At 35.6% G+C, this 16,780-nt stretch overlaps 1 pseudogene; it reads left to right on the forward strand.

Moving 5' to 3' along the window:
* On the forward strand, positions 1 to 7,207 carry LOC140987195 (aluminum-activated malate transporter 4-like; annotated as a pseudogene).
* Positions 7,208 to 16,780: the final 9,573 nt, after the last annotated feature.

Below are 16,780 nucleotides of genomic sequence, written 5' to 3' on the forward strand. Positions count from 1 at the left end.
AAAAAAAAAAATTAGCTCAAAACCCAAATGCTTGCACGGCTACTTCTGTTGTTCATGTTTTTGTAAAACTATCAGCTGATGCCTGCAAATTATGGATCACTAAGGCAAAGTTTTGTAGAGAGAAGCAAAGAAGAGAGATTGATTTCGCGGGAAATATACTCTAACGTTGGATTTGGTGATTCTTGCGTCAGAGATGGGGGCTGTTTGCACCGGATTTTTCGTCTCATGGGTCAAAAGTTTTCCTAGTTGTGGAGCGATGTTAAGCAAATTGCAGTTGGTTCGTGTGAAATGGGAAGATCCGACCCGAGAAAAGTGGCGTTTGCCGCTGAAAAGAGCATCGCTTTGTCGCTGGTGTCGTTTCTTGTGTTTTTTAAGAAGCCCAGTAATTTTATTAGCCGACACACTACATCTGGGCTATTCTTACTGTTGTTGTTGTGTTTGAATTTAGCATAGGTAAGTTCTGATTTTTCCTTTTCTTAGCTACAACTGATGTTTAATGTTGATGTGGCGGCTTAGGTAGCTTTATTCCCTAGATTCTGAATATGTTTCGTCTGAGCTGGAGATTTTTAAATATCTGGGACGTCTTGAATATTTGCTTCGTTTTAAATTTTTTGTTTGTAAGTTGCTCTTCTTCATTGCGTTTGGTTCACTGAGTTTTGCTTTTTATCAGAAATTGAAGAACACCGGAAGCTGAGAAACAAGAGGAGTGAAAAACTTTCATTCACTAAAAATGAATCCAATGTCTTACAATAACCGTCAACGGTGTACCTTTTTATATCAATACAAAAATGCACGCTTATAAGAAACATGCTTAACAAATACAAAATAGAAGAAACGTGTTTCACTTTATTTAATACGTCCCCCTCAAGATGGAGCATGAATGTTGTGAATCCCCATCTTGGATAAGAGCATGCGGAAACGAGTTGGCAGCAAAGATTTGGTGAACAAATCAGCAAGTTGCAAGTGTGTCGAAAGATGCAAGATCTTGATGAGTCCACCGTGAAGTTTCTCTCGCACAATGTGGCAATCAATTTCAACATGCTTCGTTCTTTCATGAAAAACAGGATTGGACGCAATATGGATGGCCGATTGACTATCACAAAACAATACAGCAGGCTCATTACAAGGGACACAAAGATCCTTTAGTAACGACAACAACCAAATCACCTCACAAGTAGCATTGGCCATTGACCTGTATTCGGCTTCGGCAGACGATCTGGAAACGGTTTGTTGCTTCTTGGATTTCCATGAAACCAAGGACTCACCAAGGAGAACACAATAACCAGAAACTGAACGCCGAGTATCTTGACAGGCTGCCCAATCCGAATCAGAGAAGAAACTAAGCTTAAGTGGGGTTGACTTACCATAAAAAAGACCTTGACCAACCGTTCCTTTTACATATTTAAGCACTGAATAGACGGCCTGCAAGTGTGAGTGTCGAGGCTTGGATACAAACTGGCTTAGCTTGTTAACGGAATAAGCTAGGTCCGGCCTTGTGATGGTCAAATACAAGAGCTTCCCCATCAGCTTTCTGTAAACAGAAGGATCATCTAATAGGTCACCATCTTCATTATTGAGTTTCAAGTTGGCATCCAAAGGTGTTGTGCGAGGCTTGCATCCTAAGAGACCTGCTTCAGTAAGCAACTGGAGAGCATAGTGTCGTTGACAAATAGAGATACCACGAGAAGATCTCGCAACTTCGATCCCTAGAAAATACTTCAAACTGCCCAAGTCCTTCAGTTTAAAATGACTATCCAAGAATATCTTCAAATCTAATGCTTCTTTTTCATTGTTCGTCGCAATAACAATGTCATCAACATAGACCAATAATGCTAAAAAAATATCACCTCTTGATCGAGTAAACAAAGAACTATCAGCATGTGATTGACGAAAGCCAATGGTGAGTAATGTGGATGAAAACTTGGAGAACCATTGACGTGAGGCCTGCTTAAGGCCATATAATGATTTATGCAACTTACAAACTGCATTTGCGGGAAGATCTTCCCTTTGGCGATGATATCCTGGAGTTAGTGCCATATACACCTCCTCAACCAAATCACCATGCAAGAAGGCATTATTTACATCGAGTTGGGTAAGAGACCATCCGCGAATGCAGCCAATGCTAGCAAATTTCTGACCGTTACAATTTTGGCCACGGGTGAGAATGTTTCAAAGTAGTCCACCCCCTCTTTTTGTGTGTATTCCTTAGCAACCAATCGGGCTTTGTACCTTTCTAGTGAACCATCAGCTCGAAACTTGGCTTTATACACCCAACGACATCCTACAACACTCTTGCCATGTGGCAAAGAAACAATAGAGCAAGTTCGATTACTTTCTAGGGCTTGCAATTCAGCATCCATGGCTGTGCGCCACTCTGGTTTCATAACAGCTTGGGAGAAAGTGTCTGGCTCAACAATGGAAGAGATGTTATTAACAAGAACTTGGTAAGGACTGGAAAGCTTATGCACACTAAGGACATAAGATAAATGGTGAAAGGTGGAGGAAGAAGAAGAGGATGTAGTAGCGTAGCAATGATAATTACTCAACCATGCAGGTTTGGTTGAATTTCGATGTGGACGGGCAGAACCGGGGAATCCGAAGGTTGTGGAGATAAACCAATCTGAGCTGGTAGCACAGAATCAGCAAAGATATTGGAGTCGACAGGAGAACGAGATTCGCATTGAAAAGGAAAAAGATTCTCATGAAATGTAACATCTCGAGATATGTAAATCTCATTGGTGAGAAGATTAAGCAATTTATATGCTTTATAACCAGGGGGATAGCCAAGGAAAACAGACCTTATTGCTCGAGGAGAGAACTTTGTGCGATGACTAAAGAGGGTTGAACCATAGCACAGGCAACCAAACACCTTGAGGTGAGAATAAGAAGGACTTTTGTGAAAGAGCAGATCAAATGGAGATTTATTTGACAAAAGGGAAGTAGGTGTGCGGTTAATAAGGTATATGGATGTGAGAATACAATCACTCCAGTAGTCTAAAGGGATAGAAGATTGAAATAATAAAGCTCGAGCCACATTCAAGATGTGCTGATGTTTTCTTTCCACAACTGAATTCTGTTGCGGTCGCTCCACACAAGAATGAAATGGGATTATCCCTTCGGACTTGAAAAATTCAGAAAACTTAAGTTCTGGAGCATTGTCTGATCGGACTGATTTTATTCGTTTATCAAATTGTGTATGAATCATTCGACAGTAAGAAGGAAATATATGCAAACACATCAGATTTAGACTTGAGCAAATAAACCCAAGCCTCAAGGAACAACAAATATGGTGTGTGGCACCCGTGTCTATGATCCAAGACAAAGAAAGAGTAGGGGCATGATCAGTGGATAATGAGGATGTACCGGTGAAACAAGGTGTAATATCAGGTTGGTGCTGTGAAACCAAAGTGTTGTTGTCACCAAGCTGAAGTTGCGAGCTTAAGAAAGCAATAAACTGTCGGCAATGGTCTGGATTCAGATTCTCACCAACTGTGGGCAGTACGTCATCAGGACAGCTGCGAGCATGATTAACATGGGCCTTTCCTTCACTCTGTTTTTGCTTATACTTTGGATGACTGGGAGGATATCCGTGCAACTTGTAACACTTGTCGACAGTGTGATTAGGAAAGTGGCAATGTGAACAAATAGGCTTATCAAATTTGCTTCCCTTAACAGTAGGGGCACCTCTCACAGCAGCAACATTCGAGGTATTGAAGACTAATGATTGACCAGGAATCGCAGAAACATCATGATGTATAGACCTCTGCCTTTCTTCCTGAACCACCAAAGAGAAAGTCTTCGAAATCACTGGCAGTGGTTCCATCATCAAGATTTGAGCACGAATCTGAGCATATGACTCATTTAAACCCATTAAAAACTGCATCACACATTCCTGACTGTGATAATCCATCCATTCCTTTATCGATCCACATTGACACACAGAAATTGACTGAAAATCCTTCAATTCATCCCACAAAGTTCGCATTCTAATATAATAAGAGCTAATATCCATTGATCCTTGATGTAGTCCAGTCCAGAGCTTCTTAATTTGAAAGACTCTTGGGGCATTACTCTGGTGAAATCTATCTCTCAAATCATTCCAAATTTCATATGCTGTGGATATGCACAATAAGCTGTCTGCAATCTCTCGACTAACAGAATTCAAAATCCACGAGATTACCATGCTATTACAACGAACCCAAGTAGCATACAACAAATCACTAGATGACGGGCGTAATTGTGTAACATCAACAAACGAAAACTTGTTTTTAGCTGTCAAGGCCATTTACATCGCTCTATTCCAGGTATTATAGTTGTTACCTATAAATAGGTGAGAAACCAAGACCAAACCAGGATGATCGCCGTTCTGCAGAAAGAACGGACTGCTCGAATCTTCAAATGGTATCCGACCACCTGAATTGTTCGAGGTTGTAGCTGAAGACGGAATTGGCACTTGATTCCCTCTCGCCATTGAAGACAATCAGAGTTACAGCTCAAAAATTTGATTTATGCTCTGATACCATATCAGAAATTGAAGAACACCGGAAGCTGAGAAACAAGAGGAGTGAAAAACTTTCATTCACTAAAAATGAATCCAATGTCTTACAATAACCGTCAACGCTGTACCCTTTTATATCAATACAAAAATGCACGCTTATAAGAAACACGCTTAACAAATACAAAATAGAAGAAACGTGTTTCACTTTATTTAATACTTTTGACTTGTTCTTTTTTGTTTGTGCCTTAACTCTTTATCCTTAGTGTTATTATTGTGGGTTAATTCAGCATTAGGTAACATGTTATTTCATTGTTTCATTGCTATTGAAATAGTTCATCTATTGTAGTTTGATTATTTTTACCTCATGAATCGTTTGCCATTTATTTTCTAGTTTGTATATTTTTTTATATATTGATAAATTGTTTATAGAAATTTACGTATTTGATGGGCTGCTTTTATATTGGAGCTACACGAAGTAAAGGTTTAAACCGGGCACTGGGGACCTTGTCTGCTGGAGCACTGGCTCTTGGGATTGGACATTTGTCTGAGATGGATGGACAACTTCAAGAAGTGATTATTGTAATCGGGATTTTTGTTGCAGGTCTGTTTTAATTGATTCATGTGATTTTGTTCTGTTGAAACATGGACAGTGGCATTAACGGGTGTTTATGCTTTTCCGTGTTCTAGCTTTTCTCGCTAGCTACTTGAAGTTGCATCCAGCGATGAAGCAGTATGAGTATGGGTTTCGGGTGTTCTTGTTGACATATTGTATGGTATTGGTATCAGGATCTTCAAAATTTGTTGAAACAGCTGTTTCGAGATTGCTGCTTATTGCTATTGGGGCTGGTATATGTTTGCTTGTAAATGTATGTATTTACCTCATTTGGTCTGGGGGAGGATTTGCATAAGCTTGTCGTAAAGAATTTCAGGAGTGTTGCTACTTCACTGGAAGGTTAAGTTTTAGTTAAACGAGTACCAATTTCATGTGTATTAATAATTGATGTTTGTTTGTGAAATTTCTATTCTTGAACTTTACATTGCATGTTGTATGTCTAGGCTGTGTCAACATGTACTTGCAGTCTATTGAATACAGTAGAATACCTTCAAAAATTCTGGTGTACCAGGCGTCGGATGATCCTCTGTATAGTGGATATAGAGCTGCGGTGGAGTCGACTAGCCAAGAGGAGTCTTTGGTATGCTTCTTGATTAGTATGGACACTTTATGCTCAGTAGAGAAAATATGATCTGTTTTTTTAGCATCTTTGTTTCATTTTCAGTTAAATTTTGCTGTACGGGAACCACCTCATGGCCGTTACAGAATGTTCAATTATCCTTGGAACAAATATGTTAAAGTCAACGGCGCTTTGGGGCATTCTGCATTCATGGTGATGGCGATGCATGGGTGTATACTTTCAGAAATACAGGTAATTTAGCTCTGTGCATTCTTTCACGGTGTCGCTCGAGGTTAGATTTGTCTCCTAATCCTATTATCTATAGCTCAGTGCACTGTTAAGCAAACCTGAGATTAAGGCTGCAAAAGCTTTGTTATTATCCAAAATTAATCTTTAATCATATTATGCGAGCCTTGAAAATTGAGATTCCTCTGAATTCTGCAGCGGTTCATGACTCCTTTCCTTATATTTGCGTAACTGATTTCCCTGGCTTATGGATTCCTTCCTCACATTTAAACTCTTTCATTACAGCCATCGACAGAATTAAGACTCGTTTTTAAGGATGGGATTCAGAAAGTTGGGACTGAAGGAGCTAATGTGTTGCGACTGCTGGGTGAAAAAGAAGAGAATGGAAAAACTTAGCCCACGAGACATACTCTTGGAGGTTCATGATGCAGCAGAGGATTTGCAGATGATGATCGACCAAGAGTCGTACCTTTTGGTAATAGCAGAGAGTTGGGAAAGTGGAAAACGGCCAGAAAATTCTCAGATCCTGAACAACTCCAAGAAATCAAGGATAACGAAAAAAGGCCATTTGTAATGAATTCCCTCGGTGAATCAGCCTATCTTAAATCGACTCTGTCAATGCGAAATTTTGATCCACATAATCCAAACGCTAGTGTTGTATCTGTTTCACAATGGGGTTCTGGAGAAAATGTGCTCAGACAGCAAACAATGTGGCCATCACGTCTCTCACTTATTAACGATTCCATTCCCAATGATAGAGAGGTGAGGACATATGAAAGCGCTAGTGCATTGTCACTTGCAACATTTACTTCTTCGTTGATTGAGTTAGTTGCGAGACTTCAGAATATTGTGAATTCATTTGAGGAACTCAGCGAGAAGGCTAAATTCAAGGAGCCTGTTGAGTCAAGTGGAACAAAAAGTGTTGGCTTCTGGGCCTGGCTGCTCAAACGGATCGGCAGCAAGGATTAAAGCTGTTTACTCTTTCTTGAACTACGTAGTGGTGGGATATGATTGATTTTACTTTACTTTTTACAGTGTATTTGTACTGATGAAATGATATATATGCATGTATGCTCAAGTTCTTTGGGCCTTCGAAGGTCGAGGATGTAAAGAGGAACCAATAAGCGGAGCAAAAATGGGGCTAGATGGTCTTTCAGACACGAAAACGAAATGACCTCACCACCTGTGCTGCGAAATAGGCAAACCAACTGCGCCAATAAATTATCTAGAATTTGATTTATGTTTTTCTATTACTTATTTATTTTTTAAAATTTGAATTTTCATATTCATCTATATATTTATTATACCTATAAAAGTTTGTATAATCTATATTGTTTTCCGATTGTGCATAGACAAAAATACCTTTCATGCAAATTTTAACTTTAACAAAACCAAATTATTTATAATATTTATTATAATGTAATGATACAAATAATAGTACATAAATACCTCATCATTACTAATAATTATAATTACTTGACATGACCAATTCTGTTTTCTACCCCAGCTTCCGGAAATAACCTACCATCAATAATATCTCTCACCTTCTGCTTATAACCTGGAAACATGAGCAGATATCAACATTCCATCTTCTACCTGAAAAATGCTTTCAACCCCAACAAAATATGAAAGTGGAGCCTCAGTAAGTATGCATGACTCAAGAAGTGAACATCACATAATTGACTTAGCCGCTCAATTAGTTGTCTGGATCGTATTCATTCCAAGATAATACCTATAAAAGTGTGTATAAAAATTTGAACAAAATAAAATTATTATTATTGTAATGTAAATATAAAAATAATAAGACATCAATACCTCATCATTACTAATAATTAAATTACATTTAGTGCCTTATAATTCACCATTATAAAACATTCTTACCATGAAATACTCCACACTGGATTGGTTTGAAAGGTTTGAAATGGGAAGATTCAGTATCTGTCTGCAAGCCAAGAATATTAGATCTTTGTCTCGATGAAATTGCACTGCTGCAATCAGAAAGCTTGGCAGGAGTTGCATCAATATCCGAGCTTTCGTTACTTAGTGAAGTAATCTGTTACTCTATTTTACCGTCACGGTTGGCTCTCTCCTCATCCTGTATGATCTCCTGTTTCTCTACATAATTTCTAATGGCACACAAATTTTAAGGAAGATATTCATGATGTAAGAAATATGACACATGTTAAAAGAAGTATCGTGTAGGAATTGACGACGGCCATTGCCTATATATTTTGACGAAACTTGTGTACACAACCTCAAATTTAGAAAATTGAGATGCGTACTCGTTTCTTCTTTTGACATTCAGACTCCCGATTTTTCTTGTTGATGGTATGAGATGCCTATAAATAGAGACGACTGAGGTCTCTAAGCACACACACTTCATAAGAAATATACACCATCTATTGAGTGCTTAGAAGGCTTCAACCGAGAGGAAAAGCAGAGAAATCAAAATTTTCAATGACCGGAGGTAACAATCGATTTAAGCTTCCGCATATAGTTTTATCATGTTTATATACGTGCAGAAACATGATTTTTGAGAAAAAAATTCTAACATTTGGTATCAGAGCCGTGATACCTCTGCCTTGAAAATATTTGTTTTCATATCATAAAATTTTGGAAAAAGAATTTTAAGTTTTACGTAAGAAACTTGAAATTTAAAGATCGGATCACATAATAATATTAAGATACTTATCTTAGAATTGTGTTCTCGATCGGAGCTTGAAGTTCTACGTTGAAGTTTTGAAAATTAAATAAATTTTCTGAGGAGAAATGAAATGAGCAATTGAAAGAAAATTATTCGAAGGAGAAAGCTTGAAGAAGATAATCAACATGTCTGAAACAATCATGTACATGCATTGTGATAAATTAATAAGTGGTTGGATTGATTGGATTCCCACGAGACCCACACATTTAAACCACTTAAATACATTCTTCATTTTTTTCTTTCAAATTGTCGGTAATTGAAGTGTCAAATTAATTGATGTGAGCCCCACATTAATTATTATTATTTTTTTAAAAAAAAAATGTGAGACCCACATATTTTGACAATTCTTTGCAATTGTCGTAATTTTTTTTTAAAAAAATGTTTACTTATTATTATAAATATATAATAATNAATATTTACATTATGTTCATATTAAATTATATTGAGTTGTTTATAATTTAAAATGAACATATCAAGTAAGATGTGAATATAATATTATAAAATATTTCAGATGTTCACAAATGAACAAATAATCCTCACTTTATCACTACTCTGATAAAAGAGAAAAACTGGTGAGAAGCCCACATTTTCACGTAAATGTGATCCTCACTTTATCACTACTCTGATTGAAGAGAAAAACTGATGGGGAACATATTTGTTCATATTAAGTAAAAATGTGAATATAAAGTTATTTAATAAAAAATTTTGGCTTATAAAGATTCACATAAATGTGGATAATTAAGTTGAATAATAATTATAAGGTGACGTAAGAAAACATGATCTGAGGGAGTTCTTCATAGATCGGTTTAAACTGCATTGACTAGCCACTGGTCTCCCTGAGGAACATTGCTCTGTCTAGGAGTTAGGTATTTAAAGGGCCTAAGCACTACCTATCTTTCCAGGGAGCACTCTTGGAAAGTGTTGATTGCGAAATAATTATTATATAAAGCATTAAGAGAAGCCAAAATTTTGTCCAGTGAACCGTATAATTTTAAATAATTGAGGAATAGCCGCAGCATCCTTAATTATGGAAAATTATGCATTAAGTGAATTTGGATCACATAATGGACAACAATTGTAATTAATTATATAAACATAATAAATTTTACCCCCACAAGGATTTTTATTATATTTATATAACTAATTAGGTTAAATTATCAAATTATATTTTTCTTAATTTACCCACAAGAGTTAAGGAAAATACATTTTTATAGTTTTATCATAAAGTACAGAAAAATCTTATTGAATTAAAATTTTAGCCCACATACAAATTTTATGTCACTAAATTTTTAAAACATTAATTACATTGGTAAAACATGATATTGTCTCAAAATTTTAAGCATATGATATTTTGTGCAGTTATGCAATCTGCGAGTTTTCTGATATGAAATGTGACATTTCCGAATTAAAGGGCGACAACTATAAAATATGGAAAGAAAGAATTCTCCTTCTATTAGGGTGGATGGATATTGATTATGCTATACGGAAAGACGAACCATCTGCTATTACTGAAAACAATATTCCGGATGATGTTGATCTTTATGAAAAATGGGAGCGATCTAATCGACTTTGCGTAATGTTCATAAAGACCAAAATCACTGCTGGCATGCGTGGTTCTGTCGACCAGCATAATAATGTCAAAGAATTACTGAAGGCTATTGATGAACAATTTCAGTCTTTAGATAAGGCACTAAGCAAGCACTCTAATTATGGAATTCTCTTCATTAAGGCTCACCAGTGTGAAAGGTGTGCGAGAGCACATAATTAAAATGCGGGACATATCGGCTCGGCTCAAGATACTTGAAGTGGAAATGTCTGAAACGTTTCTTGTGCACTACATTTTATGCACTATTCCATAGCAATATGGACCCTTCAAAATTTCCTACAATACACATAAAGATAAATGGTCCATCAATGAATTAATGACCATGTGTGTTCAAAAGGAAGGAAGGCTGTTGATGGAAAAAAGTGATAATGTATTTGTGACTACACAAGGAAAGTATAAGAAGCAAGCCAAAGTCAAGGGAAAAGGGAAAGGAATAATTTCACCTCAACCTGACATTAAGAAAGAATCCAAGTGTTTATTCTGTAAAAAGACGGGACACATGAAGAAGGATTGCAATAAATTTAAGAACTGACTTGAAAAGAAAGGTATTACTACTTCATTTGTCTGTTATGAATCTAATATGGTTAATATGATTTATAACACATGGTGGATTGATTCTGGTTCTACAATCTATGTTACAAATACCTTGTAGGATATGCAAAACCTAAGGAAGCCAATAGAAAATGAGCGGAGCATCTATTCAGGAAACAAGATGTCTTCGCATGTGGAGGCTATTGGGACTTACTGCCTTATATTGGATAATGGTTTTATTTTAAAATTGAAAAAGACATTTTATGTTCCTAGTTTTTCTAGGAATTTAATTTCAGTTTCAAAACTTGTACCCTTTGGTTATTCATTTCAGTTTTTGGATAAATCAATAAATTTGTTTTATAAATCAAATCTTATTAGAAATGGTACAATGATTGATGGTCTTTTCTATATTTATTTACAAAATAATAACACCACTATGCATGTTAAAGGAGGTATTAAAAGATGTGTTATAAATGAAGATTCCTCTATATTATGACATCGGAGATTGGGACATATCTCCATAGAGAGAATTAAAAGATTAGTAAATGATGGAGTACTCAGTACTTTAGATTTTACTGATTTTGAGACTTGTGTGGACTGCATTAAGGGAAAGCAGACCAATAAGTCTAAAAAAGGTGCCAATAGAAGTACAGAAATATTAGAAATCATACATTCAGATATTTGTTGTCCAGATATGGACATGCAAAGTCCGAAATACTTCATCTCCTTTATTGATGATTATTCACGATACATGTATATCTACATGCTTCATAACAAAAACGAAGCACTTGAAGCCTTTAATGTTTTTAAGGCTGAAGTGGAGAAGCAATGTGGAAAACATATTAAGATTGCGAGAACAGATAGAGGTGGAGAATATTACGGTAGATACACTGAGAATGGACAAGCACCTGGTCCATTTGCGAAGTTTCTCCAAGAACATAGGATTGTTGCCCAATATACTATGCCTGGTTCTCCGGACCAAAATGGCGCAGCTGAATGGAGAAACCGAACATTATTGGACATGGTGAGGAGCATGTTTAGTAGCTATAAACTTCCTAAATCCTTGTGAACTGAAGCTCTTAAGACGGCTGTGTATATATTAAACTGAGTTCCAACTAAGGCTATCTTAAAGACGCCATTTGAGTTATTTAAAGGTTGGAAGCTGAGTTTGCAACATATACGCGTTTGGGGTTGTCCTTCTGAAATAAGGGTTTACAACCCACATGAAAAGAAACTGGACCCAAGAATTATAAGTGGATATTTCATTGGGTACGCCGAAAAATTCAAAGGGTACAGATTTTATTGTCCATCTCACAACACTAGAATTGTGGAATCAAGAAATGCAAAATTTCTTGAAAATGACTTGATTAGTGGGAGTGATCATGATTTAGTTTTTGAGAATGATCACATTAATACACAACCCTCTTATTCAAATGACAAATTGATTGTTATTCACACCCCTCAAGACCAAATGGGTGTTAGACAACCAGTTACTGAAGTTCCACAAATCGCTGATGAAAATCCAGTAGATCAAGTTGTTAATGAAGAACAACAAGAAATTGTTGATCAACCAAACAATCTTAGGAGATCTACTAGAATAAGAAGATCAGCTATATCTAGTGATTATGTTATGTATTTACAAGAATCGGATTTTAAAATCGGAGCCGAAAATGATCCTGAAACGTTTTCACAAGCCATGAGTTATAATGAGTCAAAACTATGATTTAATGCTATGAAAGAAGAGATGAATTATATGACAGTTAATAGAGTCTGGGATCTTGTTCAGTTGCCTGATGGTGTAAAAGCCATTGGATGTAAATGGGTCTTTAAAACAAAGAAAGACTCATTAGGCAACATTGAAAGGTATAAAACTTTTTCTCTTGTATCTAAAAACGATTCTCTCAGCAGGAATGAATCGATTATAAGGAGACTTTTTCTCCTGTATCTAAAAAAGATTCTCTCCGTATCATTCTAGTATTAGTTGCACATTTTGACATAGATTTGCAACAAATGGATGTGAAAACAACTTTTCTCCATGGAGAACTAGAGGAAGAGGTTTATATGAAATAACTTGAAGGATTCTTCTCTAGTAATGGTGAGCAAATGGTTTGTAAGCTTAAGAAATCTATATATGGATTGAAACAAGCTTTCCGTCAATGATATTTAAAATTTCGTGATGTTATCTCTTCATTTGGATTCGTTGATAACCCCATGGATCAATGTATATACCAGAAGGTCAGTGGGAGCAAGATTTGTTTCCTTATTCTATATGTGGATGATATATTACTTGCAACCAATGATAAGGGTTTGTTATATGAGGTGAAAAAATTTCTCTCTAAAAACTTTGATATGAAGGATATGAGCGATGCATCTTATGTCATTGGCATTAAGATATATAGAGACAGAATTCGAGGTATTATATGTTTGTCTCAAGAAACCTATATCAACAAAGTTTTAGAGAGATATCGGATGAAAGATTGTTCACCAAGTATAGCTCCTGTTGTGAAAGGCGATAAATTCAATTTGAGCCAATGCCCAAAGAATGATCTAGAGCGGGAACAAATGAAAAACATTCCTTATGCTTCTGCTGTCGGAAGCTTAATGTATGCTCAGGTTTGCACTAGACCTGACATTGCATTTGTTGTTGGGATGTTGGGAAGATATCAGAGTAATCCAGGTTTAGACCATTGGAAAGCTGCAAAGAAAGTTATGAGGTACCTTCAAGGAACCAAAGATTATATGCTTATGTTCAAACGAACTGAGAATTTGGAAGTAATTGGCTACTCTGATTCAGACTACGCTGACTGCATTGATTCAAGAAAATCCACTTCAGGATATATTTTTATGCTAGCTGGTGGAGCTGTATCTTGGAGAAGTGCAAAGCAGAAATTGACTGCTACTTCCACTATGGAAGCTGAGTTCGTAGCTTGTTTTGAGGCAACCTCACATGGTGTATGGTTGAAAAGTTTCATTTCAGGGCTTAGAATTATGGATTCTATATCTAGGCCATTAAGATTATATTGTGACAATTCAGTTGCTGTTTTTATGGCTAAAAATAACAAAAGTGGTAGTCGAAGCAAGCACATCGACATCAAGTATTTAGCCATACGAGAACGTGTTAAAGATAAGAAGTTACTTATCGACCACATTAGCACTGAATTGATGATTGCGGATCCTTTGACTAAGGGCATGCCACCATTGAAATTTAAAGATCATACAGAAAGAATGAGACTTGGTTTCTTTATGTAATTTTGTTGTAAGAACAAATTTAATGAAACTATGATGTGATATTTTCTCATATTTGTTGTGCACACATTCATTGATTTGAGAAATATCAATAAAGTTGGACCTCGAATAAACATTGGGTTTATCCATTAAGTTATACAGATTTGAGAGACATAATGCATTGTAATACATGGAAGATAATATTTGTTTTTAGATGACCTATCGCCATGATTCATGTATTTTGTTTTCTCCTATGTTAAATGAGATATATGTGTCAAGTGGGAGAATGTAAGAAATATGACACATGTTAAAAGAAGTATCGTGTAGGAATTGGCGACGGCCATTGTCTACATATTTTGACGAAACTTGTGTACGCAACCTCAACTTTAGAAAATTGAGATGCGTACACGTTTCTTCTTTTGACATTCAGATTCCCGATTTTTCTCGTTGATGGTATGAGATGCCTATAAATAGAGACGATTGAGGTCCCTAAGCACACACACTTCATAAGAAATATACATCATCTATTGAGAGGGTGGAGTGCTTAGAAGGCTTCAACTGAGAGGAAAAGCAAAGAAATCAAAATTTTCAATGGCCGGAGGTAACAATCGATTTAAGCTTCCGCATATAGTTTTATCATATTTATATACGTGCAGAAACATGATTTTTGAGAAAAAAAATTCTAACACATAAATGACCTACACCATTTGAAATTACTATAAAGACGATTCTTCTCGTATTGGTCAGCCTTCCTGAAAAAATTAGTTGTGCAAAAAATCCTACATAAGTATGTTCTGTTGCAGCAGAACTGGTGGCAGGGGTGGAGGTACACAAAGTGGAAGCACCGGTGGTTGGGGTAGTGGTGGTGGCAGTGAAACCGCTGACTAAATATACTCACTCAGATTTGGTACAAGGTAACAGCATGCACTTTCATTTGTTGATGTTCAACTTATTCACGTTAAGATATTGAAAATATCCTCTTCAAATTGCCATATAGGTATGCTTTTTGCTTAAATTATTGAAACAAAACGAGTATAATTATTTAATAGGTGAAACCACTCACCCGGAAAAGGAAAAAAAGATTTGGTCATAGATTTTTTCGATAACGATGATCGAACAAAAAAATTTTTTAGATACATTTGTCTGATTAAATAGAAAAATTAAAATACCCCTTTTCCTATATGAAACATGCTGCCCATATTTTTTTGTAACGGCCATCTATTTGTTGACCATGAATGATTTGTCTATGTTATGTGGAGATTATTTTTTATGTAAATTTAAAATAAAAACTTTTAATAGGAAACTGCTTGAGAAAAAAAAAGTTTTGGCGGTCTGTTAATACATCTACCAATACGATGCATATATTTTGATTTTAATAATATTTTTATGACAGAAATTATGAAATTAAGTAAAGTCGTGTAATTGAATGGGAGTTTCGCTTAATTTGATTTAATGTTTTAGTTATCTACCTATTGTTAATCATTTTGTACTCCTAAACAAATTTTTAAAGGGTGCAACATTGCGATTGAAATACTGCAATGAAAATTAATGCATATCCGTATCATAATCATGTGACTGAAATAATCCTACGAATTGATCTAACTATTTTATAAATTATGTTATAATGTGAAATAACATCTAATATTAACCTTTTATTATAAATCAAAAAAATTTAAATGATAAAACAAAAAAACTTTTTATATTTTTTCAAATCTCAAATATCCCTAAACTCGAACTCTCGAATGTGGAATTCGAAGAAAAGGGAGAGATTGTACTCAAGTGATACTTTTTAGGGGACCGATATGGAGCCGACGTATAAGTATATATAGCATGTATGATCTTTTATTTTGAATTAAACAATTTTATTTTATTTTTTACTTAATTACGATATACTTCCTTCTTATAACTAAAAAACAAGAAATTTGGGATAATTGGTTATGTGATCACAATGCTAGAACATTATGACCAACATATCTAGCCGGGAATTAGATATTCATGCAGATGCAAATATGTGCAGAAAATGGAATGGGGATTTCAGGCCTTGTTCAAGCGAAAAGAGGAAAATGCCAAATCAAATAGGAACCAAGGCACATTTAAATACCATTCTACTGAACAATTATGGCAAAAAACTTCATCTTAACATTAGCAAATGAAGAAGTAAAGCATGTCGCTGTCCATGTAACACTACAAGAAAAATCGGTTTTAACAACACATCAAAGACCGTTGTCTTTTTACTTTTAATAACGGTTTTAACAAAAACCGTTGTCGTAGCCTAAAAAAATCCGCTCAAAGACAACAGTTTCTTTAAAACCGTTGTCTTTGATACATCTACGACAACGGTTTTTAAAAACCGTTGTCTATGAACGTTTTTTTTTGGGCTACGACAATGATTTTTAAAAACCGTTGTCTATGAGCGTGTTTTTTTTTTTTGGCTACGACAACGGTTTTTAAACTGTTGTCTATTAGCGTTTTTCTTCAAACTACGACAACGGTTTGTAAAAAACCGTTGTCTTTTAACTGGTTTTTCTACAAATTTTGTTGTCAATATTAGATTTTGCGACAGTTTAAGTAAAATCCGTCGCTAAAATTAGCGACGGTTATATTATACCGTCACTAATTTAAATCTTGCGACAGTTAAAGGATACGGTTTTAAGAAAAACTGTCGCCGATGTAGATATAGCGACGGTTTTACGAGAACGGTCGCTAAATTTAGCGACGGTTTTTGTATACCGTCGCTAATTTTAGCGACAGTTTTGGTAAAACCGTCGCCGATCTATAATTAGCGACGGTTTATACTT

This window comes from Primulina huaijiensis, chromosome 11 (genome assembly GCF_012295235.1).
Source record: "Primulina huaijiensis isolate GDHJ02 chromosome 11, ASM1229523v2, whole genome shotgun sequence".
Taxonomy (NCBI): Eukaryota; Viridiplantae; Streptophyta; class Magnoliopsida; order Lamiales; family Gesneriaceae; genus Primulina; species Primulina huaijiensis.